Genomic DNA, 27,642 nt, shown 5'->3' with positions numbered 1-27,642 from the left:
GAAATATTTTTCTGTTTGCTTCCGTATTCTCAGTTCGATAAGAAGTGAGGTCATCAGCTGAATGTGAGGAAGAAAGAGAAGATATGAGAAGAAAACAGTTGAGAAGGACAGTGATGGACTTGAGAAATATGGTAAGATTACCTGAAGATCAGTTTGATTCATAGGCCAGGTAGGGTGGGAGTGTGGGAGTTTGTGTGGGGCCTACACATAGAAGAGGATTTGTGAGATCATAGGGTGTGCATCTAGGCAAATCCACTAAACATTGCTAATTGCTCTCCAGAATGGTCTCACTAGTGATGTATGGGGTTTCTCCCTCTCCAAATTCTCATAGGCACTTTAGAAATTCCAGGTTTTTTATTTTTTCTATACCTTTCAGGTAAATTTGTACTTCCCTATATATTTTTCATTTCTCTGATTTTTATTTATTTTTATTTTTATTTTTTATTTTGAGACAGAGTCTCGCTCTGTCGCTCAGGCTGGAGTGCAGTGGCGCGATCTCGGCTCACTGCAACCTCTGTCTCCCGGGTTCAAGCGATTCTCCTGCCTCAGCCTCACGAGTAGCTGGGACTACAGGCACGTGCCACCATGCCCGGCTAATTTTTTGTATTTTTAGTAGAGACGGGATTTCACCGTGTTAGCCAGGATGGTCTCAATCTCCTGACCTTGTGATCTGCTCGCCTCAGCCTCCCAAAGTGCTGGGATTTCAGGCATGAGCCACTGCGCCCGGCCCATTTCTCCACTTATGAAAGTTGAGCATCTCTTCCCACGCTTATCAGCCTTTCCACTTTCCCCTTCTGTGAAATGCTTATGCATAATCTGTCCTAATTTGTGTTACCTGGAAAGCAGGTCTCAGTCACAGACTTGGGTGCAGGTCATTTATTCAGAAGTACAAGCAAGGGAGTAAAGACAGCAAGACAAGGAAAGGAGAAAACCCACTAAAGGGTAAGTTATGGGCAGATAATTGCTGTGGGCAACCAGAGCTCAGTCCTGCTGAGGACCCTCTGAGGACCCGTGTTGAACACGCCTCAGAATTGTCCTACCAGGATATGGGGAAGCTAGGCTGTTTATATGCTACTCACTGGTCTTCTTTGGTTGAGAGCTGCCCCTGGTGAGATTCAGCCACTAGCTTGTCCCATTTGCACTGCACCTAAACTAAGCAAGTTCCCACAGTACCTGAAAAAACCTTGAGGCTGAGAAAGAGAAAGGCTCCCACACAGGTGGGAAGCAGTGTGCATGCTGGGAACCTTCGATAGTAACTGCAGGGGAACACAGAGATGGGCCACGAATGTGGGCAGGGCATCAGCAGGGTCCCCTACAATATCCTCATCCTTTTCTTTTCTTATCCACTCGCAGGAGTTTTCTGTGTATTCTAGTTATTATTTTTTGTCAGTTATTACCACTTTGTCACCTCCAAATCTATCACACATCTGGTAACTTTGTGGTATCAGAAATCTTTAATTTTGGTGTCATTAACTCCATTGATTGTCTCCCTTGTGGTCTGTACTTTTTAGCACCTTACAAAATTCTTCTCCATTCCAGTGTCACAAAAAAAATTTCTCCATTTGCTGTTAACAGATGTATGGCTTTGCCTTTCATGTTTAGGCTTTTACTCTACCTAAAGTTTATTTTTGTATATAGAAAAAGGTGGGCATCTACTCCAAGTTTTTCCCACATGATGAACCAGTTTTCTAGGGATTATTGATGAATTCATCTTCCCTCTACCAGGCTATGATGCTACATACATATTCCAAGTTCCCATGGACATCTGGATCTGTTTCTAGATTCTACCCATTTGTCATTCATTCAGTTCTTCAACCTATTCCTTATATTGGCAATTGTAATTTTTATATCTAGTACCTTTGATTGGCTCTCCTTCAAACTACTTATTCTTGTTTCATATTTGCAATGTTTTATTTGGTATTAAGATTCCTGTTCGTATCTGTCAATAGGTCTGCTTCTTCTGCTGTAGGCTGTTCTGTTTGTGGTTATTCTTTCACAGTAACTGTTTTTCTTAAATTGTCCCAAGATTTTTTTACAGTGGTCTCATTGTCAGTCCTTTGAGACCATCAACCACCTCTGCTCATGAGGCTAACTGGGGGAAGTAGCAAAAGCCCATGGCCAGGTGGGTGTGGGGAATGGATGAGATACCTTTCTACTGAAGCTTCATGAGACCACATTTTCCCCTTGGTGCTCCTCTAGATATTTCCCCCTCCCTCCATCCCAGGTGTCACTATCCTCCTGGGACAGCCACCCTGTTGACCAATAGTGGCAGTCCTCATCCCAGCCAGGCTTTCCCTTTTTCTATTGTCCCTTACTACCCCACGTCCTGCTCCCACCCCAGACATTTTACTTCCTAACAGGACATCCCAAGATCCTTTATTCATTACTCATGACATGACTTTCAAACTCCTGATCACTCACCAATGGGCACATTTTAATTTGTCATTGTCCTTCTGAAGATGTGGTGCCCAGATCCAAATACAATGCTCTGAGTGTTCATATGAAAACATTTTACCAGGTAAATATCAAGGTTGTAAATATTCTTTCTGTTTCCTTTGTTTCAGCCAGGAAGTTTTCAGTTAAATATTTTAATTGTTAAGTCAATTATAAGGAAATCATAAGATGTGAGAAAATTATCTTAGCAAGGGAGAATGAGATTGTTAGACTCACACAATGGATTATAGTGAGGAAAGAGTTGACAGAGATGGATGATTAAAAGATCAATATTAAGCAGTCTTCTTAGGTATGTGAATCATCCTTAGCTACACCTGGGACAAAGAAATTACAAGAAGACTAAGGAGACTAAGGAGAAGACACAGGGAAATGTAAATAAAAGAACAAAGGATATGTGTATATGAATGGAGAAAAGGAAAATTCTAGAGTCTGAGAAAGTCAAGAAAGAATTAAATACAGAAATGTGAAGCCCCAGAAAAAAAAACAGAAACATTCATGAAGTTTCCCCATTCATTTCTGAGTGCAGTTTTTAAAATGGAAAAAGAATCGTTATCTTTTTAAGTGAATGAAATTCATAATATAAATTGCTCATATATTGCTGCCTAAACTTTGCTCTCTAAAAATTGCTTCTAAAAACTATGAAATAGGGACATTTACATGTAAAACTATTCAAATAAATGTCTACAACTAAATCAGAGAGTGTGTTTTTGGAAGATACAACCAACTGGTTTTGAAATTTAAGAATATTTTTATTCTCAAGAATAGAATGAAAGATTTTTATTAAGAAATGAAAAGAATTTTCCAGCTAGTCAATTCACACTTATCCCTCTGCTGGATTCAAGTTGCAAAGATATGGGGGCTTATATGTTTGTGGAATAAAGGAAGGAAGGAAAGAATGAAAAAATAGGATGAAACAAGGAAGATGGAGAGGAGAGCAGAAGTCAAGACTGCTGATAGCATTGTCAGAATTTAGGCCATCGGGGCCTTGTGAATTTCTTCAGTGGTGTCCCTGTTGAATCGTGGTGGTAAGGACAACTTACAACTAAGCACTTGCAGGCTCTTGCTTTATTTCTATCCTTTTATTCCTTTATTTTCTGGAGCTAAAAAGAATCTGAGTAATGTTTGCAACTATGTCAAATTGATGATGATGATAGTGACAACATTGGATATCACCCCTTTCCCTGCTCTTCTTTTTATCAGAAGTCCCTGAAAAAGTTCTCTGATGTGTTCACCTCTTCTTGGTTCACTCCTATACCTACTCCACTTCCTCTTCTTTCCTTTTCCCTTGAAGCCACGCCAACCAGGCACTTACCCTGGCCACATCACTACAACAGGGTACCCAGAGATCTCCACTTTTCTAAACCCAACCAGTGACTAGATCTCAACCACAGATCTTTGCTCTGTAAGCAGCATGTGATACAGCTCATCATCCTCTTTTAGAAAAACTTTAGAAATTCTTCTGGCTTCCAGAATTCCACACTTGCTGAGTGTCCACTTCTTACTTCCCTGGCTATTCCTCTCAGGGCTACTTTTCTGGTTCCTCCTCATCTTCCTGACCTCCAAGTGTGCCCCAGGCCTCGGTTCTTAGCCTTCTTTTCATATCAATATTCACTCCCATTTATAGGCCAGCTTCCTAATTTTCATCTGACTGTAAATCTTCAATGGGTGTTAAAGATGAAAAACACCCATTTTGCATGCTATGTTAGATGAATAATTTCTGCCCAGCAAGATATTCATGTCCTAGTCCCCAGAGCCTACAAGTATGTTACTTTACACAAAAGGGACTTTGGAGATGTGATTAAGTTAAGGATCTTGAGAGGGGTTGATTATCTTGGATCATCTGGGTAGGCACAATGTAATCACAGGGCCCCTGTAAGAGGGAAGCAGGAGGGCCAGAGTCAGCAAAGAAGTTATGAAGAGAGAGGCAGAGATCATGGAGAGACTTGACGATGCCTTAGTGCTGGCTTTGAAGATGGAGGAAGGGACCACAAGCTAAGGATATGAATGGCTTCTAGAAGTTACAAAAAACAAGGAAATAGATTCTCTCCTAGAGCCTCCAGAAGAAAAGCAGCTCTGCTGACACCTTGATTTGAGCCCTGGATGACCCATTTCAGATTTTTGACCTCCAGAATTGTACATAATAAATTCGTGTTGTCTTAAGCCACTTTGTATAATATGGTACAGCACCAACAGGAAAAACTTACATACATATAATAATTTGGTACACAACCAACAGGAAAAACTTATGCACATACTAAAGTGTTTTGAAGCAAAGTACACTGATTTCTGCAAATTTCTTTGATATGCATCAAAAACGTAAGTTTACTAGACAGAGGCATAGATAGATGGTTAGAAGCATGATAAAGCAACACAGCAAAATGTTCATGGTAGAATCTACATGGTGGGTATATGGACACTAATTTAAAATTCTTTCAACTTTTCTGTATGTTTGAAATTTAAAAAAGTAAAATGTTAGGAAAATGGTTAGATAAATTATGAATTTTTCCAAAATTTCAGTTATTTGGCTTCCAAAAAAAAAAAATGTATTTTTCTCAGAAAAGGCCTTGAATTTCTCTGGATATTTTATACTTCTAACTATCTACATTGTCTGGTCCCCCTGGTGACTAAATGCATATATTTTAGGAAGGGCTAAAACACAGCGAAGGTAATTAATCAGACCCCATGGAGACTGAAGGCTTAACCTTGACATCAGTAGTGACAAGCATAGTCAACTGAGCTACATAGCCTAAGTAAAAAGTAATAACCCTATGGAATGCTAATATATAGATTTGCAAATGAATTAGCTCTATAACTTATCAAATCTGAACTACATGAGGTACCCTGAAAATTGATAACTGTTCCATACTTTAATGGAAAAACACCAGGAAAAAAAAAACTTTGATGTAACTTTCATTCTTTCAAGAAGAATATGTATCACTAACACCTTTATGAGAAAATTCTTATTTCCCTAGGGAACACTATTGGGCAGTTAAGAAAACAGGCAGTTTCTGAGGGCCTTTTTGTTTATTAGGGAGTAAGATTAAAAGAAAATCTCTGGCTGTGATTTCTTGGCTGAAAGGATGTAGGGAGAACTGGTTTCTTTGGAATTTTTTCTGATACAGGCTCAGGGGAATGGGTATGATTTTAATACATGAGCTGCTGTTTTCCATACTAAGTAATGCTTTTTCTTACTCAACATCTCTCTTCATCATCACTGCACAGTGAGGCTGGGCTCAGGCTTGCGGGTTTCTGCCTCAGTAGGCACACTGCAGATAATTTAGAGTCAGATTCTGGGCTTTTGAGTTTCTAAGCAGGCCTTTGAAATTCATGAGAGAAAAACAAGGGTTTTAATTTACAAAAGCTGTGCTTTCTGGGAGAGAAAACCATTTTGAGTTACAAAATTTTGGTTGGAGAATCAAAAACAAAGCTCTGAAGAAATCAGAGCATACAGTATAAGCCATCACCACTGGGTCTCCACCTGGCTGTATGATAGAACCACCTGGGGACGTTTTCTAAAAACGTCATTGCCTGGACTGGGTCTAGACCAGTTGAATGGAAATCTCTTGCTGTGGGGGCTCAGTACTGGTATTTTTAAAGTCTCCCCCCTAATACCCACACACTAGGTGATTCTCATGGGCACTCAGTTGAGAACACTGCCCAACTCAACAGAATAGAAACTCAATAGATGACCATGCAGACTTCCCTGCTCTTTAAAACTAGGTCAGAGGTACTTGAATTATCAGGCTAGAGTCAGATTAGAGCTCCAGGCTTATATGTTGCTGTGGGCCTCTGGGAAAGGGTCCTGCTCCTTGGAGGGTGATGGAATCTTAGATAGAGTTGGTGGGGGTACCTAAAAGTGAGAAAAGTGCCTTGTTACTGAACCAAACCTGGGTCCATTGGCCCAGCACAGTAAAGACAAATATCTGTACCAAAGTTTGCAGCAAGAAAAAGGAGGGCATTTATTTGCAGGGTGCCAAGCAAGGAAAATCAGACAGCTATTGTGTGAGATCCTACTTCCCCAGTGGCTAATAAGCAAGGGTTTTTAAAGGCAGGGGAACATTTTTGGAAACAGAAGTTACAGGTATGAAAAAAAATAGAACCTTGGGACCCCGAACTCACTATACCAAAGGGCAAGTTAAGCTTAGAAGCTGAGTCACAAATACTGTCTTCCTTTGGCTCCCAGATAGCTGTAATTTCACAACCCCATGCCATAGCCTCATTTCCTCTACTCCCTCTTTCCACATTTGCTTCATCTTATGTAAAATGTAGACTCACCGAGTGTGAGAGAATGCATCGTTGACTTTTTCCTCTATTCCCTCTTTTCACATGTAAAATGTAGATTTACTGAGGCTAATAAGAGCCTCACAAGAATGTGACCACCTGCCTCACTGCCTGCCTCCTTTTCTTCCCCCTGCTGCTTGCAGTTCCCCTTTTGTGAACTGAAGTTCACAAAACCCCCTTTGGAAAAAACATAAATCACAGGAGCATCTGTAATTTATGCTTTTTCCCAGGCGCATCCTCAGCTTTGGCCAAATAAACCTCTAATGGATGGAGACTTGCTTCAGTCACTTTTTGGTTTACATTTTGGTAACCACAAAGGGGCTTTCTGAGTGGAGTTGGCTCTTGGCCCGTAGCAACTCTCCTACTGGGGCCCTAGTACCAGCTGGAGCTCTTTATTGCTCTGACCTATTGGATGATTTGCTGAAGTCTGAGAGTTTCTCCCTCCAGAGATCCCTAATCACTCAAAAATTTCCAGTTGAGATCTGAAGTTTATTCCACTGCAGAACTCCTTTTCTGAGAGTTCTTACTTCTAACAAGGAAGAAGACTTTCCTGCTTCCGTGATGGCAGAGAGCAGTTTTCAGCTTGTGCCCCATCTCCAGGTAAGGAGCTGGTTTGGGGTGTCATTTGGGGATTTAGTAGCTGAAAGTCAAGGCTTACCGTCAGTTGGCTATAATTTCTCCTCATGCTCAGAAATCTCAATTTTATGCAAATTGTTTGATTGCTTTTTTGTATTTTTTGTCTGTTTGTTTCTGTCCATCTTCCGTTAGATTTAACGAACTTCTGGCCCCCTCTAAAGCTGACTAAAATCCCTGCAGCTGTAGAAAGTCAAATTCCACCTCTAGAAACCCCAGCCACTTAAGAAAAATCAAAATTTGACTATCTGAAATGTTTCATATAAGACGACTGCCTTTCCAGGCTCTCTCTCTCATTGTGCTATTAATTTAAAGATTTTAGAGATCTCCTATTCTAAACTATTAATGAAAAGATCAGATATTTTAAAGGAAGCCTAATAGTTTCATGGCTAGCCTTAAAAATTATCTTGACTAAATTAAGAGCAAAATCTGACCGAAAATAGTTCTGGTGGTTAAAATTTCCACCACAGCTTGGGTTTGCTTCCTGATTAGGGAACAACAATGGCCATTCTACCTGGTGGCCTAATAGTTAAAACCCTCCACAGCATGGGTTTGATTCCTGGTCAGGGAACCAGCCTGTCTTGGTTTAATATTTATGTGGCTTTGGGGGTACCAATGTACTATTGATCTTTTCCCCTTCTGTGGACAGCTTTTGATTTCCTGTCTTCTGTCTGTGATGGGGGACCCAAGGCTCTTGGGTCTTCATGTATGGACAGTAAGCTGAAAAGCTAAGACCCTAGAAAATATGGCCTGAAAGAAATGTGGGTTAGACCCTGTTTATGGCTAGTGAAAGTTTCCTTTCTCTTAGTTATTTTTGGGGTGATTCTGGATCTTGTAAAAACTACTTGTCACCTCTTTGGAGATACCTCGTGCGTGCATTTGTGGTTATAACTTCGGTTAAGGTAACTGAGAGGATATCTTTGGTAAGGATGTTCAAAAGCCAAAAATATCAGCTATTTGTCCCGGCTAAAATCTGGTAATAAGAGATTTGAAGGGATTATTTTAAAAATCTGAGTGGAATTGGCTTACTCCAAAACTCCAGATCTACGAGTAGAAGTCAGCTTAATTAAAAGTTGATATCTAAGGTAGATTATATATATATATGGCCATTACTCTTTTTCTCTTTTTGGATTCTATTTTTAGGAATTTTTTAGTTGACTGAAACATTAAAATAACATTACATGTTTGGTACTTCTGCTCACTTCCTTTCTTAAAAATTGTTCTATTTATTTTTACTCCACCCTGTTCCTCCTTCCTCTTTGCCATCTTCAGTCTCTTTTGGATTGTGTTACCTAAACTGTTTGGCTTTTGGGGGTACCAGAAATTGTTTTGTATTGTGAAAAAAAGACTTGACCATGGAGTATATATTAAATAGGGAATGAGTTGATCACAGAGTGGGCTGATTGGCTTGGGTTGTTCACTGGCCTCTGGGGAATGTCCTTATAGAGAGGAACACTGTGGAAGTGTAACCGTCCAATGAGTTCACCTTGCCCACTACCTAGACAAAGCCAATTTATCAAGACAGGGGAATTGTAATGGAGAAAGAGTAATTCACACACAGCTGGCTATGTGGGAGACTGGAGTTTTATTATTACATTTGGGGATCCGAATTTTTAAAGATAATTTGGCGTGCAGGGGCTTCGGAAGTGGGGGCTGGTGATTGGTCAGGTTGGAGATTGAATCATAGGGGGTCGAAGCGAGTTTTTCTTGCTGTCTTCTGTTCCTGGGTGGGATGGCAGAACTGGTTGAGCCAGATTACAGGTCTGAGTGGTGTCAGCTGATCCATGGAGTGCAGAGTCTGTAAAATATCTCAAGCACTCACCTTAGGTTTTACAATAGTGATGTTATCCCCAGAAGCAATTTGGGGAGGTTCAGATTCTTGGAACCAGAGGCTGCATGACCTCCAAACTGTACTTTCTAATCTTGTAGGTAATTTGTTAGTCCTGCCTAGGCAGACTGGTTCCCAGGCAAGAAGGGGGTCTTTTCTGGAAAGGACTATTATCAATTTTGTTTCAGAATCAAACCATGAACTGAGTTCCTTCCCAAAGTTAGTTCGGCCTATGCCCAGGAACGAACAAGAACAGCTTAAAGGTTAGAAGCAAGATGGAGTCGGTTAGGTCTGATTTCTTTCACTGTCATAATTTCCTCAGTTATAATTTTGCAAAGGCAGTTTCAATTTTCCAATTTATATATATTTGGATCAGGTTTACATTAATTACAATGTTAACTCTTAGCAACTCTTATTTTTAGTGAAAAACCTAAGAGGTGCCATTTTTAATTATGTATCAGATGCAGAGCTCAGGACAAAAAACAGAGCTGCAGATAAGGCATGGCCCTTCGCAGCTGAACCAGGAGGCATAGCTGGGCCAGGGAGAGCGCCACCTGTCTTTAGGCCTTACTGTAACCGTTTTTTTTAGAGCCTGGATTTTTTATAAAAGTATATAAGGAAAGTAAGATGAGCTTTGATAAAAAAAAAATTATAAGAAGGCATAGAAATGTGATTTTTGTTAAAGGGAAAGTAATTTTACCTGGTTTAGAGGATTTTTATTATTTTTAATTAAAGAAGTAAAAACAGTGTCAAGTAAAGCTATATGAATATAGAAAGGTGAAAAAGAATGTAAATTTTTGTCCTAAGGTACAATGACAGGACAAAACTGAAGGTTTAAGCAAGTTATAGAAAGTTTATGAAATTGATCTTGTGAAAGGAATTCTGTGTGTGCTTAAATTGGCTAAAATGTAAAAGGGATTATTTAGTTTTCCTATAAGTTAAGCATTAATATCCAAAGCACACCGATGTGAGAGTCTGGGCCCCTGTGTCAGACTAACAGGGTTTTATTTGTTTGTTTCTTTTTTGTAGGGTCAATCCACTCTATAACAAAAGATTGAAAAAGTTTTTTAAAGGCTTATGGAAATCTTACCTTGTGGTCTAACTGATTGAGATTGGATGGTTTTGTTTATTTATAAGGTTTTATGAAAAATTAGCTTTAAGTCATTGTTCTCCTAAGGCAGGAAATGGCTGTGATTCCTGATCTGAAGAGTTTTATCTTGGGTAGTACTGGTTTCCAGTGATCGACGGTTTAGGTACACAGGATTTGGAAAAGGAGTAAAATGGATTATGTTGGCCTCCACCAACTAGAGCAGGACAGGCTGAAAGAATTGTTGACAAAAGGAAAAATAAGAAGGGAAGACAGAGTATTTGGTTTGATGGAAGGTCTATGACAGTGAGGATCACACTTGGAAACCAGAGTGCCATCTTGTGAAACATGAGGAATGCAGACACCACATCAAAAAGCAGAAAGAGAGCACACTGACCAGAACAAATAGCACTCTCCAAACAATGCTAGGAAATAAATCTCCAGATCCACCAACAGAAGCTTTGATAAGACCTCTCCTAAGTCACTAGAGATTGGCAAACACTAAGAGTCTAAAAACAGCCAGTTGTTTGCTGCTACCCAGAAGTTCAGGAAAAACACAGCTCCATCTCTCTCTAGCTGGAAGAATATTGACCTAGCAAAGTCAAGTGTCAAGATATTTGTGTTTATGAGCCCCATTAAGAGCAGGACCACAGAGAATGGCTTTCAGAACAAGAGCCCCCAGAAACTGGACCCTGTTGAGCAGGGTCAGGAGATTATGGTGGTGACTGAATAGCCAGTTGGAGCTATAGAATAGCGGCTGGAGAATAGTAAGTTGGAGCTTTATTGGACCCCTGTGCATAGAGCAGGTCAGGATGGGAAACAGGCCCTGAATACACCCACTAGTGCCTTGGGTGTCTGGCCCCATGACTACAGCCATGACCAGGGCCCTAGTTGTTAATGGGAAAGGTACGAGGCAGAGGTTGCAGTGAGCCGAGATGGTGCCACAGTATTCCAGCCTGGGCAACAGAGTGAGACTCTGTCTCAAAAAAAAAAAAAAAAAGAGAAATCCAAAGTGCTTTGAGCACAGCCGCTGCTGAAAACAGCAAGCTTATGCTGCTCAGTGCCATTGGCAGTGCCTTCTGTTGTGCACTTGACTTTATTTATTTTATATAGCATTCAACAAATGACATCAAAAGAGAAAGCACTAGAACAGCAGAAGCTACCGGAAACTTTGTGAATACTTTCATACAGTTTCAGAAATCTATTATTGTAGTAGTCAATGGCCCAGCCATTAGGCTAAGCGCATCTATATTGCCTCTTTGCAATGTGGTCTGTACTAATGAAAAGGCTTGGTTTCCACCACTCTCTACTATCTTTGGACAGAATCCAGATGGCTGTTCTACCATTGTTTCCTAAAGTAATGGAAGGGGCATTTGCAAATGAGATATTGCTCAGTGGGCAGAAGATGACCACACAGGAAGCCTGTGGTAAAGGTCTGGTAGCCCAGGTATTTTGGCCCGGGACCTTCACCCAGGAGGTTATGATTTGAATTACGGAGTTTGCCTCATGTAATCCAGTTGTGCTTGAGGAATCCGAAGCCCTTGTGTGCCGCAACATGAAGATGGAGTTGGAGCAAGCCAATGAGAGGGAGTGCAAAGTGCTGAAGAAAATCTGGGGCTTGGCCAAACTGATGGACTCCATGTTAAAGTGCTTGCAGAGGAAAATTGATGAGTTGTGACCATTAAGCTGCCAGCTGATGTCACTGGGATGGGCTGAGCAGAAGAACATCATTGGTTTCCCTAATCCATTCTTGCAGCCTGAAATAAGCTCACGCATAGTTCATGCTTGGAAGCAGGACTGGAAATACCCAAGTTATTTATTATCAAGAAGTTTTTAAGTACTGTAGCTTTAAAATAAGTAACTACAAAGCTGCTTTGTCCACACAAGTGTAAAAGTATAATGGTGAGCACTAGACTGCTCTTGGAAGCTCTAATTTTCGTTTTCTTTGGCTAGTACAATATAAAAAAATGGAATTCTATTTTATTAGTTTTGAATTGCAGAAAAGTCTAGAGTAATGTTTGATAATGTTTTTCTCATCTTTTTCTTCTAGAATACAGAATCTAAAGGGGTATCAGCCAGCCTCCCTAACACAGAGATACAGAATGTCTGAGGTATTGCCTTTGTCTCCAAGAAGGTACAAATACTTCAGAGATGGGAAATTCTAAATCAAAAGTGAGACTTATCTTGTAAGATAAATCTTTCTGATTAAAAATCCACTGGCGAGCACACCCCTAAACCAAACATATGCTTAGGATTCATGCTGAGATACCAATTGGTTTCCTCTTCTTTTTTAAATATGTCCAGCTTTTTCCCAGTTAGCATGAAGAAACCACTGTCTCTCTAAAAGAAAGCTTGTTTTGTAATATTAGTGAATCACTAAATAGCTTAATCTTGAATATCTAAGTTATGTTAGTCTTACCAAGCTTTAAATAGTTTTTCTGACCCTTAAAAAAAAATAAAATAAAAAATAACTCCAAAGTGCTTTTTATTACTGGGTCAGAAATATTACCTTATATGCAGTTTTCATTTTCTATTTGCAGATATGACTAATGTATTACATCAAAATAAAGTATTTTTATGTTTATAAAATGCAATTTTGAGGTTCACTTAGAATATATTTTATTTAATAAGTTAAAGTTCTTTTAACATAGTATTAGTTGCAGAAACTCCTTTCAAAACAAAAAAAGAACTACCTTATTTTCAACTTTTAATGTTCTTGGCCTCTGCTTTTATGTCTATACAATATACTAATACAATATGGCGTCCAAGAGTGCCCTGTGTGGGTAGACAAGTGAATTCCTTCCAGGAGTGAGTACTCATTCCAGACTACAGATGCTTACTGTATTAGTGTGTTCTCACGCTGCTAATAAAGACATAACTGAGACTGGGTAATTTATAAAGGAAAGAAGTTTAATGAACTCACAGTTCCACATGGCTGTGGAGGCCTCACAATCATGGCAGATGGCAAAGGAGAAGCAAAGCCATGTCCTACATGGCAGCAGGCAAGAGTGCTTGTGCAGAGGAACTCCTATTTATAAAACCATCAGATCTCATAGGACTTATTCACTACCACAAGAACAGTATGGGGAGAACTGTCCCCAAGATTCAGTTATCTCCACCCGGCCCCACCCTTGACACATAGGGATTATGACAATTCAAGGTGAGATTTGGGTGGGTATATAGCCAAACCATATCACTTATTATTAGTTAGGCTTCTGAGTTTGCAATCATATTGAATGTATGAAGAGTGAAAAAAAATCAAAACCTTATTTCTGTACAATGTTGAAGTTTATACTCAGAACTGACCACCACCCCAGCCATGCAAAGTGCTGTACAGTGTGTAAATCTACCTTTACCTTGGATTGATGGGTACAGTAGTTTTGCATCTGTGGGGCCTACCTTTTCATTCAGTAGTTTGAACTATATATAAACTGCATAATCTGTAAAGTTTTTATAGAATAAGTATTCAGCTGTGAAAACTGGTTAAATCAAACTAACATTTCTTACACACAAACACACATACATACATACATACAATTAGCTTTTAATAATACACTAAATACAAAGGTAAATTTGGTTTTCTCTTTTGAACAAGATTTTCATGTAACATTAAGAGAGAATAAAATATTTTTGTTTACCTTGTAATCCAAAATTAAAATTCTAAGCCCTCAGCTGACTAAATGGACCCCTCTCTTGGCCAAGGTGGTCCCAAAGAAACCTGAAAAACTAGTTCAGGTGTGATGGGAAGGGAAAGCTGGACAGGCCTCGTTATACCCTCCTCTCTTTGGAATTTAGGCACAACCAACCAATGTTAACATTAAAATAGAGATCACAAGACTGACCAAACAGACTCTTTGGATACCAAATTCCAACCTGACTCTGGTATGGCATCACATGACAGACAGTAAGCCCTGAAGGAAATCAAAGTGTTTTACCCCAAAATGTATTTTTTTACATATTTTGAAATGACTCTGCAAAGCTGTCTCTGTGAGAAAAATTTGCAATCTGTAAAGAATCTCCTTCCCTTGCTAGGTCTTCTTCTGGAGAGTCTGACACCTTGTAAGGCCCAGTAGGGGAAATTTACCATCTATTCTCTCTGAAACCTCCTATCTGGAAGCTTCAGCTACATGACAAGAACCCTGGCTTCCACAGCACCCCTTATCTCAACTCAAGCGTTTCTTTATGCTAACTTCAAACTCTTCAGGCAAAGCTTAAGTCTTTCAATCAATTGCCAATCAGAAAACCTTTGGATCCACCTTTGACCTGGAAGCGCCTACTTCAAGATGTCCTACCTTTCTGGGCCAAACCAATGTAAACCTTCCATGTATTGATTTATGCTTTTGCCTGTAATTTCTGCCTCCCTAAAATGTATCTTATATAAAATATAGATTTACTGGGAATGAGACAATGCATTATTGACTTTTCCACTACTCCCTATTTTCATATGTAAAACGTAGATTTAGTAAGGCTACTTAGAGCCTCACAAGAATGTAATGATCTGCCTCACTGCCTCCCTCCCTCCTATTTGCTCTTTCCCCTTTAAATACTGAAGTTCACGACACCCTTGGCAAAAGCATAGATCACAAATTCTCCTATGATTTGTGGTTTTCCCAGGCATGTCCTCCACTTTGGCTAAATAAACCTCTAATCAATTGAGACACCTACCTCAGTCACCTTTTGGTTTACACAGGCAAAACTGTAAATCAATACATGGAGGTTACATTGGTTTGGCCCCAAAAGGCAGGATATCTTGATGCAGGGGGTTTACAGGTCATAGGTAGATTCAGAGATTCTTTGATTTGCAATTGGTTAAGGAAGCAAGGCTTTGTCTAAAAACTTAGGGTTAACAAAAAAAAATGTTAAGGTGTGGCCTGTGGATGTGAATTTCTCTAGGCCCCTCAGGAGGAAATTTAGAACAAAGAATGGTGGACAGAGTTCAGTCTTCAGCTCCCCCTTATCTGTGGTCTACATGGCAGCAGTTGGCATTTCCCATCTGATAGGAGTCTGAAAAACAACGCAGTGATATATGTGAAGATGTCATCTTTAGTTTCTACAGGGAAACAAACATCTTGTGGCTTTAATTTTCTTGGGTGGCTATTGTTTTAAACTATCGTTACCTTCTTGCTTATCAGGTTGCTTATTTACATCTCAAGGTTAACTAGGTTCCTGGAATGTCTCTTGAAGGAACTCAAGATTTTCCTTTATTTCCATGCTTGGCTTCCTTATTATGGGCCCCTATTCTGTCTCAGCCTTGTTCCCAATCAATGTTCTAGAAGATGGCAGACCTCACAGAGAGTTCTTGGGGGCAAGATGGTATGGCAGCTCTAGAGTAAAAATGATAGCATTCCAGGACAAGGAGGGCACAGCAAATAAGTCTGAAATGGACATCTGAGACCACAGACAGCTCCATAGTTGTCAGTGTGGACTACCAAGGACCAGAGCCCACCACCACTTCCACCTCCATGGCATGCTTTATCCAGCACATAGACACCCCTCTCCCCAGCTCTTCCCAGGGCAAAGGAGAAATAAATAGGTGAAATCTGAATTGATTGAGTTTAAGTGTGATTTAACTATAAAAATGCTAAACTGACTTTGTTAACCAAGAGTTGACTAGAATACATCTTGTAACAACTGGGATAAAAGGAGGTTGAAATAGAGATTAAGTGATTTTTTTCCATCACCAACAGAACCCTAACTTTACTCAGAATGTCAATGTGTATAGCTAAAAACAACATTGCTAAGTATCCTTTGCAGAAGGTGTGGTCAACAGGGAAATTAGAGGTTGTGGGGTGGAGCTTGTTGAAAAGCTGTCTTTAAAATGAAATGTCTTGGCCAGGCACGGTGACTCACACCTGTAATCCCAGCACTTTGGGAGGTCAAGGCAGGCGGATCACCTGAGGTCAGGAGTTCGAGACCAGCCTGGCCAAAATGGTGAAACCCTGTCTCTACTAAAAATACAAAACTTAGCCAGGCATGCTGGCACATGCCTGTAGTCCCAGCTACTCAGGAGGCTGAGGCAGGAGAATCGCTTGAACCTGGGAGACAGAGGTTGCAGTGAGCAGAGATCGCATCACTGCACTCCAGACTGGGAGACAGAGCAAGACTCCATCTCAAAAATAAATAAATAAATAAATAAATGGAGTGCCTTGGCTGGCAATTGCTCCTCATCCCTTTTCTTTCCTTCTTCCTCCTCTGGACAGAATGGCTGGAGCAGTAGCTACCACTTTGTGACCAAGAAGGAAAGGCTGAGAGTCTCACAGAGACCTTAACTCTGGTGTCATTGAACTACCTGCTTTCAGACTCCTCACTATGTGAGAAAAATGACTCCCCAATTTGCCTGAGCCTCTGTTTCTTAGGTTTCTAAATAGACAGCCAAATGTAATTCTGAATCAATACAAAGAAAAATGTTAAAACCTCTCAGAGGTATTCATTGTTGATGAGTTGTTATATATTCTTCCAGACTTTTAACACTTTACATTTATGTGCAATATTATAAAAAGTAAGATTTTTTTAGTATCATAAAAATAAAGATTCCTTAAATCTTTAAGAATAAGAGCTAATGTCTTCAAAAATAAGGTTCTACACTGTAGAATTTGGTGTGAATGTGAAAGTCAAGCTTTATTTAAATGACAAATGTCTTGAAAATCCACATGAAGCTAAGTGTCTTTTGTGGATCACACATTATTGGATGTCTGTAGAACTTTTTAAAGGGTCTGTAGGAGGGGGAAAATAATTTTCTCTTCCGCCCTTCATGAGTTCTTAGCTGGAACTCCATTTAACAAAAGACAGATTAACAAGAGAAAAGCAAACAAAAGTTTAATAATGTGTACCTCTTGTATACAAAGGAGAAAACAAGATCAATGAGTACATCTATAGAGTAGATCTCAAAAGGGTAGTCTTAGAATTCAGGCTTAAATCCCATTATTCTCTGAAACAAAGAAAGAAGGGTGTGGGGAGAGTTTCCATTAAGATGTAATAACCATGAAAAACACTAAAACAGGTCAGATTTGTTATGCAGATTTAATGGACGCCTTCTCCATTGATTATAGAGTCTCTAGTAGTTTAGTTATCCTTCTCATCCCTGGTGCAGACAGGGAGACACCCTTACAAATGGATATAGATGCAAATTTCTCCTACAAAAGGGTAACTTTTCAGAACTCCTTTGTCTGCAGTTTCTCAAAATAACCAACTCAAAATAATCCTTATGCAAAAGAGGGATATTTGGGGTGGCAGATTCTGGTCTTCTACAGTTATATTTTGGGGATGGTGTGTCCTGGTCTGATCAGGTCAACTCCAAATGACGCTATTGAGTCATCTTAGATTTTAGCAATAATAAAATTTTCAAAGACAGACATGAAACTTTCTGATCTATATTCTGAGAGCAGAAGTGGTAAATTTGGAAAACAGGTGCAACTAGTTATTTGTAATTTCAGGAGTCTGAAAGGAAAAGCCAGATATCACACTAAAAATGCTAATTTGAGAAATGTGCTTGTTAGCTGCAGTGGCTGTGAGAATGTGCCTCTGTAATCTCCAACTGCAGTGAGCAAAACTGACCGACAGCCCCAGGTGCTGCACTTAGATGTCCACTGCTGCATTTGCACAAAGCTGCACTTCCCATGGGTTGCTCAGCCATGGATTGAGCAAAGGCAGAGATACTTGTGCAGGCCTCAAGATGCAGGACTTCTCTGATGGGTGACTTTGGCACAAGGACACTCTGACAGCCTTACCACATTTTCACAAGGATGATACTGCAACCTCAGATGCTTCTGCCCAACCATCCGGTCTTCCTTCTGCCTTCCCATGGTCCTTCCCTATTTTCTCTTATGAGCATTTCCCTTAATACATTTCTTGCACATTTAATTTTGTCTTGGAGTCTCCTTCTTAGAGGACTCAAACTAACATATTATCCAAGGGAACAATAGCTTTAACTAGGAGGCAACTATTATAGGGGTGGGAAGTGTGATACCTTTTCTCACCCATTATAAGGGTCATGGCAGACTCTCAACTCTCAAAAGATGAGTTAACAACAACGGAATATAAATCATTCTATTATAAAGATACATGCACACATATGTTTATTTGCAGCACTGTTCACAATAGCAAAGACATGGAACCAACCCAAATGCCCATCAATGAGACTGGATAAAGAAAATGTGGTACATATATACCATGGAATACTATGCAGCCATAAAATGGAATAAGATCAGGTCCTTTGCAAGGACATGGATGAAGCTGAAAGCCATCATCCTCAGCAAACTAATGCAGGAACAGAAAACTAAACACCACATGTTCTCACTCATAAGTGGGAGTTGAACAATCAAAGCACATGGACACAGGGATGGGCCTGTCAGGGATGGGGGACTAGTGGAGGGAGTGCATTAGGACAAATAGCTAATGCATGTGGGGCTTAAAACCTAAGTGACAGGTTGATAGGTGCAGCAAACCACCATGGCATACATATATCTATACCTATGTAACAAACCTGCACATTCTGCACATGTATCCCAGAACTAAAGCATAACAGATTTATTTAATCAGAGTTTCTTATGACTTGGACGCCTTCAGAAATGAGGACCCGAAGACCCAGGAAAACTATTTTTATGCTTCGGTTCAATGAAGAATGGATAGCCGTGTAAAAATGTGATTGGATAAAAAAGAGAACGATCTGATGATAATAGACTGAGTGGGGAACCCAGAAGAGCCTGTCTGTTCAGATTCTTCTGAGCCTTTCTGTGCAGCGTTCCTTCTTCCCAGGTATAGGGCAGGTCCCCTGTGGAATGAGGGTCTTATGACCCACTATCAGATCAGACAAAGCAGGTCATAGAATTTATTTGTGTTCAGCTCCTACACAGAAAGGCAGGGGAAGGTTAGAGTAGTATTGCTAGTTTCTATAACCCACCTTGGGAAAGATGTGCTCTAGTTTATATGACCTGCCTTGGGGGCAAAAGGCGAGCAGGGGACAGGAAGGCAGGAGAAGATCAGAAAGATACTTTGCTTCTGAGGTCCTTTCAATATCCTTCAGTTCAAAGTACTCAGCATGCCAATGCACCATACTTTGGGGTATTGTTTTCTAAGCCCCAACATTATCATTCCTCCTATGAAAGAATATCCTGCTTGAAGCTACATCTCAGGAGTTAAGAGAATGATGATGATCATAGCTTAATTACCTTGTACTTTGATTTGTCATGTTATTTCTAGGTGTTACCCTTTCCCAGAGCATTGAGAAACACATATAAGAAGGTCATATGGTTTGGCTCTGTGTCCCCACCCAAATCTCATCTTGAATTATAATCCCCATGTGTCAAGGGAGGGACCTGTAATCCCCACATGTCAAGGGAGGGAGGTGACTGGATCATGTGGGCAGTTTCCCCCATGCTGTTCTCATGATAGTGAGTGAGATCTGATGGTTTTATAAGTGTTTGACAGTTCCTCCTTCACACTCACTCTCTTTCTCACCTGCCACCATGTAAGACAAGCCTGCTTCCCCTTCCACAATGATTGTAAGTTTCCTGAGGCCTCCCCAGCCATGTGGAACTGTGAGTCAATTAAACCTCTTTCCTTTATACATTACCCAGTGTTGGGTATTTCTTTAGAGCAGTGTGAAAACAGACTAATACAGAAGGTGGTTCTCTCACTTATGCAATTCCAGCACAGAACATACCTCTATACTAGGGTTTCTGAACCTCAGCATGGTTGATGTTTAAGCTGGGTAATTCTTTGTTGTGAGGGAGGGCTGACCTGTGCCTTATAGGATGTTAAGTAGCATCCCTAGCCTCTACCCACTAGATACCAGTAGGATCCTCCCCAAAAGATGCCTCCAGACATTACCAAATATTCTATGGGGGGAAAAACTGCCCCAGATGAAAACCTCTTCTCTATACTCAGAAATGAGAAACAGGACAGTATAGATTAATGACAGTGACAGTCACATGTTATTTGCTGGGGGGTTTTGGGGTGGGGGATGTGGTTACAAAACTAAGCTTCTGCCTGGACATATTGTGACAGAGACACCAAGGTGCAAATCCCAGCTCCAACAGTTCGTAGCTGTGTGGCCTTAGGTATGTTATTTAATATCTGGAGTTATCTAAACTTGAGGTGAAAGGCAAGGTCCTCCCAGACTGCAAAGTCTATCCAAGACTTCTGACACTAGCCCCAAGTTTGTGGGTCCCCAGGGTCACCCTCACTTCAGACCAGCTGGCTGCAAATTCAAGGGTCCCCACAAACTCCTTCATGTTCAGTAAGTTGCTAAATGACTTACAGAACTCAGGAAAGCTGATCTTTGATCTATACTTTGAACAATACTTTGATCATAACAGTTTTATTATAGCAAAAAGGATACAAATCAGAACCCCTCAAAGGAAGTGACACATGGGAGGAATCTGGGACTGGGAGGGCTCCAAACATGAAATGTCTGTTTCCTCAGGATTCTGTGTCCTCTGGCATCCATGTGTAGCAGTAAGTGTATGGAGTATTACCAACCCTGGAAACTCACCCAAGTATGGAATATTACCAACCCTCTATGAACCCTAAAAATCTGAGATAGGTATCAGTTAGTTTAGAAAGTTTATTTTGCCAAGGTTGAGGATGTGCACCAGTGACACAGACTTAGAAGGTCCTGAAGACATGTGCCCAAGATGGTCAGAGCACAGTTTACTTTTATATGTTTTAGAGAGACATGACACATCAATCAACATAGGTAAGATGAACATTGGTTTAGTCTGGAAAGGCGGGAAAACCTGAAGGAGGAAAGGGCCTTCCACGTCATAGGTAAGTGAGAGACAAACAGTTGCATGCTATTTGAGTTTCTGATTAGCCTTTCCAAAGGAGGCAATCAGATATGCATTTATCTCAGTGAGCAGAGGGATGACTTTGAATAGAATGCGAGGTGAGTTTGTCCTAGGCAGTTCCCCCCTTGACTTTTCCCTTTAACTTAGTGATTTGGGGGCCCAAAGATTTATTTTCTTCTACATTTCCCCCTTTTTCTTTGTAAAATCTTTTGGAGAAAGCATTTAAGAAGAAAATGAATCTCTGGTCTTAGACTTTGTCTGATCTCTCATGGCCAGGACAGTTTATTCCTAGACAAGTAGGTCTCAAGTTCTTAGAAAAACTAATTTTTAGCAGGTTGTGAAGTCGCATGTCCCATGAAGAGAAAGTAGGGGGAAGAAGGGATAAAAACAACAACAAACAAAATAACAATCTTGAAAAATTGATATAGGCCACATTACTCTGTAGTCCATACTTCAGTAGGCAGGTATGAATGTGGCTTATGTATGTAAACAGGTTGCCATTATTTTCTTCTGAAGTTTAAGTTGTCTAGCTTCAGTTTGCATGGCTTTACAAAAGCACAGCTTAAGGCCGGGCGCGGTGGCTCACGCCTGTAATCCCAGCACTTTGGGAGGCCGAGGCAGGCGGATCACGAGGTCAGGAGATCGAGACCATCCTGGCTAACACGGTGAAACCCCGTCTCTACTAAAAATACAAAAAATTAGCCGGGCGTGGTAGCGGGCGCCTGTAGTCCCAGCTACTCGGGAGGCTGAGGCAGGAGAATGGCGTGAACCCGGGAGGCGGAGCTTGCAGTGAGCCGAGATCGCGCCACTGCACTCCAGCCTGGGCGACAGAGCGAGACTCCGTCTCAAAAAAAAAACAAAAAACAAAAGCACAGCTTAGTTTTCAGTGACTCCAAATCAGGAAAAACAGGGAAAAAGGAAGGAAAAGTTGAAAACATTATTTTAAAGACTTGTAGCCAATAAAAATTAGAATTCGGTCCAAACTGTAGAAAATAATAAAAGTTGAAAAACATTATGCAAGACTAAAATCTAACAACAGGTGTGCTATAGTTTTTGAAATGTAATTTTTCTCTCTCCAGTTTCCCATTTTTATTAAAGACAAATCATGGGAGGACTGGTTTTCTTTATTATACCTGGCCTAATTATTTGTATATAGTGCAGCAAGAATAATTATTATTTTTTATTTTATTTTATTGTTATTATACTTTAAGTTTTAGGGTACATGTTCACAATGTGCGGGTTATTTACATATGTATACATGTGCCACGCTGGTGTGCTGCACCCATTAACTCGTCATTTAGCATTAGGTATATCTCCTAATGCTATCCCTCCCCCCTCCCCCCACCCACAACAGTCCCCATTGTGTGATGTTCCCCTTCCTGTGTCCATGTGATCTCATTGTTCAATTCCCACCTATGAGTGAGAACACGCGGTGTCTGGTTTTTTGTCCTTGCGATAGTTTACTGAGAATGATGATTTCCAATTTCATCCATGTCCCTACAAAGGACATGAACTCATCATTTTTTATGGCTGCATAGTATTCCATGGTGTATATGTGCCACATTTTCTTAATCTAGTCTATCATTGTTGGACATTTGGGTTGGTTCCAAGTCTTTGCTATTGTGAATAGTGCCGCAATAAACATACGTGTTCATGTGTCTTTATAGCAGCATGATTTATAATCCTTTGGGTATATATCCAGTAATAGGATGGCTGGGTCAAATGGTATTTCTAGTTCTAGATCCCTGAGGCATCGCCACACCGACTTCCACAATGGTTGGACTAGTTTACAGTCCCACCAACAGTGTAAAAGTGTTCCTATTTCTCCACATCCTCTCCAGCACCTGTTGTTTCCTGACTTTTTAATGATTGCCATTCTAACTGGTGTGAGATGGTATCTCATTGTGGTTTTGATTTGCATTTCTCTGATGGCCAGTGATGATGAGCAGTTTTTCATGTGTCTTTTGGCTGCATAAATGTCTTCTTTTGAGAAGTGTCTGTTCATTTCCTTCGCCCACTTTTTGATGGGGTTGTTTGTTTTTTTCTTGTAAATTTGTTTGAGTTCATTGTAGATTCTGGATATTAGCCCTTTGTCAGATGAGTAGGTTGCAAAAATTTTCTCCCATTTTGTAGGTTGCCTGTTCACTCTGATGGTAGTTTCTTTTGTTGTGCATAAGCACTTTAGTTTAATTAGATCCCATTTGTCAATTTTGGCTTTTGTTGCCATTGCTTTTGGTGTTTTAGACATGAAGTCCTTGCCCATGCCTATGTCCTGAATGGTAATGCCTAGGTTTTCTTCTAGGGTTTTGATGGTTTTAGGTCTAACGTTTAAGTCTTTAATCCATCTTGAATTAATTTTTGTATAAGGTGTAAGGAAGGGATCCAGTTTCAGCTTTCTACATATGGCTAGCCAGTTTTCCCAGCACCATTTATTAAATAGGGAATCCTTTCCCCATTGCTTGTTTTTCTCAGGGTTGTCAAAGATCAGATAGTTGTAGATATGCAGTGTTATTTCTGAGGGCTCTGTTCTGTTCCATTGATCTATATCTCTGTTTTGGTACCAGTACCATGCTGTTTTGGTTACTGTAGCCTTGTAGTATAGTTTGAAGTCAGGTAGCGTGATGCCTCCAGCTTTGTTCTTTTGGCTTAGGATTGACTTGGTGATGCAGGCTCTTTTTTGGTTCCATATGAACTTTAAAGTAGTTTTTTCCAATTCTGTGAAGAAAGTCATTGGTAGCTTGATGGGGATGGCATTGAATCTATAAATTACCTTGGGCAGTATGGCCATTTTCACGATATTGATTCTTCCTACCCATGAGCAAGGAATGTTCTTCCATTTCTTTGTATCGTCTTTTATTTCCTTGAGCAGTGGTTTGTAGTTCTCCTTGAAGAGGTCCTTCATGTCCCTTGTAAGTTGGATTCCTAGGTATTTTATTCCCTTTGAAGCAATTGTGAATGGGAGTTCACTCATGATTTGGCTCTCTGTTTGTCTGTTATTGTTGTATAAGAATGCTTGTGATTTTTGCACATTGATTTTGTATCCTGAGAGTTTGCTGAAGTTGCTTATCAGCTTAAGGAGATTGTGGGCTGAGAAAATGGGGTTTTCTAGATATATAATCATGTCGTCTGCAAACAGAGACAATTTGACTTCCTCTTTTCCTAATTGAATACCCTTGATTTCCTTCTCCTGCCTAATTGCCCTGGCCAGAACTTCCAACACTATGTTGAATAGGAGTGGTGAGAGAGGGCATCCCTGTCTTATGCCAGTTTTCAAAGGGAATGCTTCCAGTTTTTGCCCATTCAGTATGATATTGGCTGTGGTTTTGTCATAGATAGCTCTTATTATTTTGAGATACATCCCATCAATACCGAATTTATTGAGAGTTTTTAGCATGAAGGGTTGTTGAATTTTGTCAAAGGCCTTTTCTGCATCTATTGAGATAATCATGTGGTTTTTGTCTTTGGTTCTGTTTATATGCTGGATTACATTTATTGATTTGCATATATTGAGCCAGCCTTGCATCCCGAGGATGAAGCCCACTTGATCATGGTGGATAAGCTTTTTGATGTGTTGCTGGATTCGGTTTGCCAGTATTTTACTGAGGATTTTTGCATCAATGTTCATCAAGGATATTGGTCTAAAATTTTCTTTTTTGGTTGTGTCTCTGCCCAGCTTTGGTATCAGGATGATGCTGGCCTCATAAAATGAGTTAGGGAGGATTCCCTCTTTTTCTATTGATTGGAATAGTTTCAGAAGGAATGGTACCAGTTCCTCCTTATACCTCTGGTAGAATTCGGCTGTGAATCCATCTGGTCCTGGACTTTTTTTGGTTGGTAAGCTATTGTTTATTGCCACAATTTCAGATCCTGTTATTGGTCTATTCAGAGATTGAACTTCTTCCTGGTTTAGTCTTGGGAGAGTGTATGTGTCCGGAAATTTATCCATTTCTTCTAGATTTTCTAGTTTATTTGCATAGAGATGTTTGTAGTATTCTCTGATGGTAGTTTGTATTTCTGTGGGATCAGTGGTGATATCCCCTTTATCATTTTTTATTGCATCTATTTGATTCTTCTCTCTTTTTTTCTTTATTAGTCTTGCTAGTGGTCTATCAATTTTGTTGATCCTTTCAAAAAACCAGCTCCTGGATTCATTAATTTTTTGAAGGGTTTTTTGTGTCTCTATTTCCTTCAGTTCTGCTCTGATTTTAGTTGTTTCTTGCCTTCTGCTAGCTTTTGAATGTTTGCTCTTGCTTTTCTAGTTCTTTTAATTGTGATGTTAGGGTGTCAATTTTGGACATTTCCTGCTTTCTCTTGTGGGCATTTAGTGCTATAAATTTCTCTCTACACGCTGCTTTGAATGTGTCCCAGAGATTCTGGAAAGTTGTGTCTTTGTTCTTGTTGGTTTCAAAGAACATCTTTATTTCTGCCTTCATTTTGTTATGTACCCAGTAGTCACTCAGGAGCAGGTTGTTCAGTTTCCATGTAGTTGAGCGGTTTTGAGTGAGTTTCTTAATCCTGAGTTCTAGTTTGATTGCACTGTGGTCTGAGAGACAGTTTGTTATAATTTCTGTTCTTTTACATTTGCTGAGGAGAGCTTTACTTCCAAGTATGTGGTCAATTTTGGAATAGGTGTGGTGTGGTGCTGGAAAAAATGTATATTCTGTTGATTTGGGGTGGAGAGTTCTGTAGATGTCTATTAGGTCGGCTTGGTGCAGAGCTGAGTTCAATTCCTGGGTATCCTTGTTAACTTTCTGTCTTGTTGATCTGTCTAATGTTGACAGTGGATTGTTAAAGTCTCCCATTATTATTGTGTGGGAGTCTAAGTCTCTTTGTAGGTCACTCAGCACTTGCTTTATGAATCTGGGTGCTCCTGTATTGGGGGCATATATATTTAGGATAGTTAGCTCTTCTTGTTGGATTGATCCCTTTACCATTATGTAATGGCCTTCTTTGTCTCTTTTGATCTATGTTGGTTTAAAGTCTGTTTTATCAGAGACTAGGATTGCAACCCCTGACTTTTTTTGTTTTCCATTTGCTTGGTAGATCTTCCTCCAACCTTTTGTTTTGTGCCTATGTGTGTCTCTGCATGTGAGATGGGTTTCCTGAATACAGCACACTGATGGGTCTTGACTCTTTATCCAATTTGCCAGTCTGTGTCTTTTAATTGGAGCATTTAGTCCATTTACATTTAAAGTTAATATTGTTATATGTGAATTTGATCCTGTCATTATGATGTTAGCTGGTTATTTTGCTCGTTAGTTGATGCAGTTTCTTCCTAGTCTCGATGGTCTTTACATTTTGGCATGATTTTGCAACGGTTGGTACTGGTTGTTCCTTTCCATGTTTAGTGCTTCCTTCAGGAGCTCTTTTAGGGCAGGCCTGGTGGTGACAAAATCTCTTAGCATCTGTAAAGTATTTTATTTCTCCTTCACTTATGAAGCTTAGTTTGGCTGGATATGAAATTCTGGGTTGAAAATTCTTTTCTTTAAGAATGTTGAATATTGGCCCCCACTCTCTTCTAGCCTGTAGAGTTTCTGCTGAGAGATCCGCTGTTAGTCTGATGGGCTTCCCTTTGTGGGTAACCCGACCTTTCTCTCTGGCTGCCCTTAACATTTTTTCCTTCATTTCAACTTTGGTGAATCTGACAATTATGTGTCTTGGAGTTGCTCTTCTTGAGGATTATCTCTGTGTTGTTCTCTGTATTTCCTGAATCTGAATGTTGGCCTGCCTTGCTAGATTGGGGAAGTTCTCCTGGATAATATCCTGCAGAGTGTTTTCCAACTCCCCGTCACTTTCAGGTACACCAATCAGACATAGATTTGGTCTTTTCACATAGTCCCATATTTCTTGGAGGCTTTGTTCATTTCTTTTTATTCTTTTTTCCCTAAACTTCCCTTCTCACTTCATTTCATTCATTTCGTCTTCCATCACTGATACCCTTTCTTCCAGTTGATCGCATCAGCTCCTGAGGCTTCTGCATTCTTCACGTAGTTCTCAAGCCTTGGTTTTCAGCTCCATCAACTCCTTTAAGCACTTCTCTGTATTGGTTATTCTAGTGATACATTCGTCTAAATTTTTTTCAATGTTTTTAACTTCTTTGCCTTTGGTTTGAATTTCCTCCTGTATCTCAGAGTAGTTTGATTGTCTGAAGCCTTCTTCTCTCAACTCGTCAAAGTCATTCTCTGTCCAGCTTTGTTCCGTTGCCAGTGAGGAACTGCATTCCTTTGGAGGAGGAGAGGCGCTCTGCTTTTTAGAGTTTCCAGTTTTTCTGCTCTGTTTTTTCCCTATCTTTGTGGTTTCATCTACTTTTGGTCTTTGAAGATGGTGATGTACAGGTGAGTTTTTAGTGTGGATGTCCTTTCTGTTTGCTAGTTTTCCTTCTAACAGACAGGACCCTCAGCTGCAGGTCTGTTGGAGTTTGCTAGAGGTCCACTTCAGACCCTGTTTGCCTGGGTATCAGCAGCAGTGGCTGGAGAACAGCGGATTTTCGCGAACTGTGAATGCTGCTGCCTGATCATTACTCTGGAAGTTTTGTCTCAGAGGAGTACCCGGCCATGTGAGGTGTCAGTCTG

The 27,642-nt window shown here is 40.2% G+C and overlaps 1 pseudogene; it reads left to right on the top strand.

Moving 5' to 3' along the window:
• The first annotated feature begins 7,296 nt into the window (after positions 1-7,296).
• LOC100980587 (chromodomain Y-like protein) lies at positions 7,297-11,961 on the top strand (annotated as a pseudogene).
• Positions 11,962-27,642: the final 15,681 nt, after the last annotated feature.

The sequence above is a fragment of the Pan paniscus genome, chromosome 2, assembly GCF_029289425.2.
Source record: "Pan paniscus chromosome 2, NHGRI_mPanPan1-v2.0_pri, whole genome shotgun sequence".
Lineage (NCBI taxonomy): Eukaryota > Metazoa > Chordata > Mammalia > Primates > Hominidae > Pan > Pan paniscus.
This window is presented reverse-complemented; position numbering and strand designations above follow the sequence as displayed.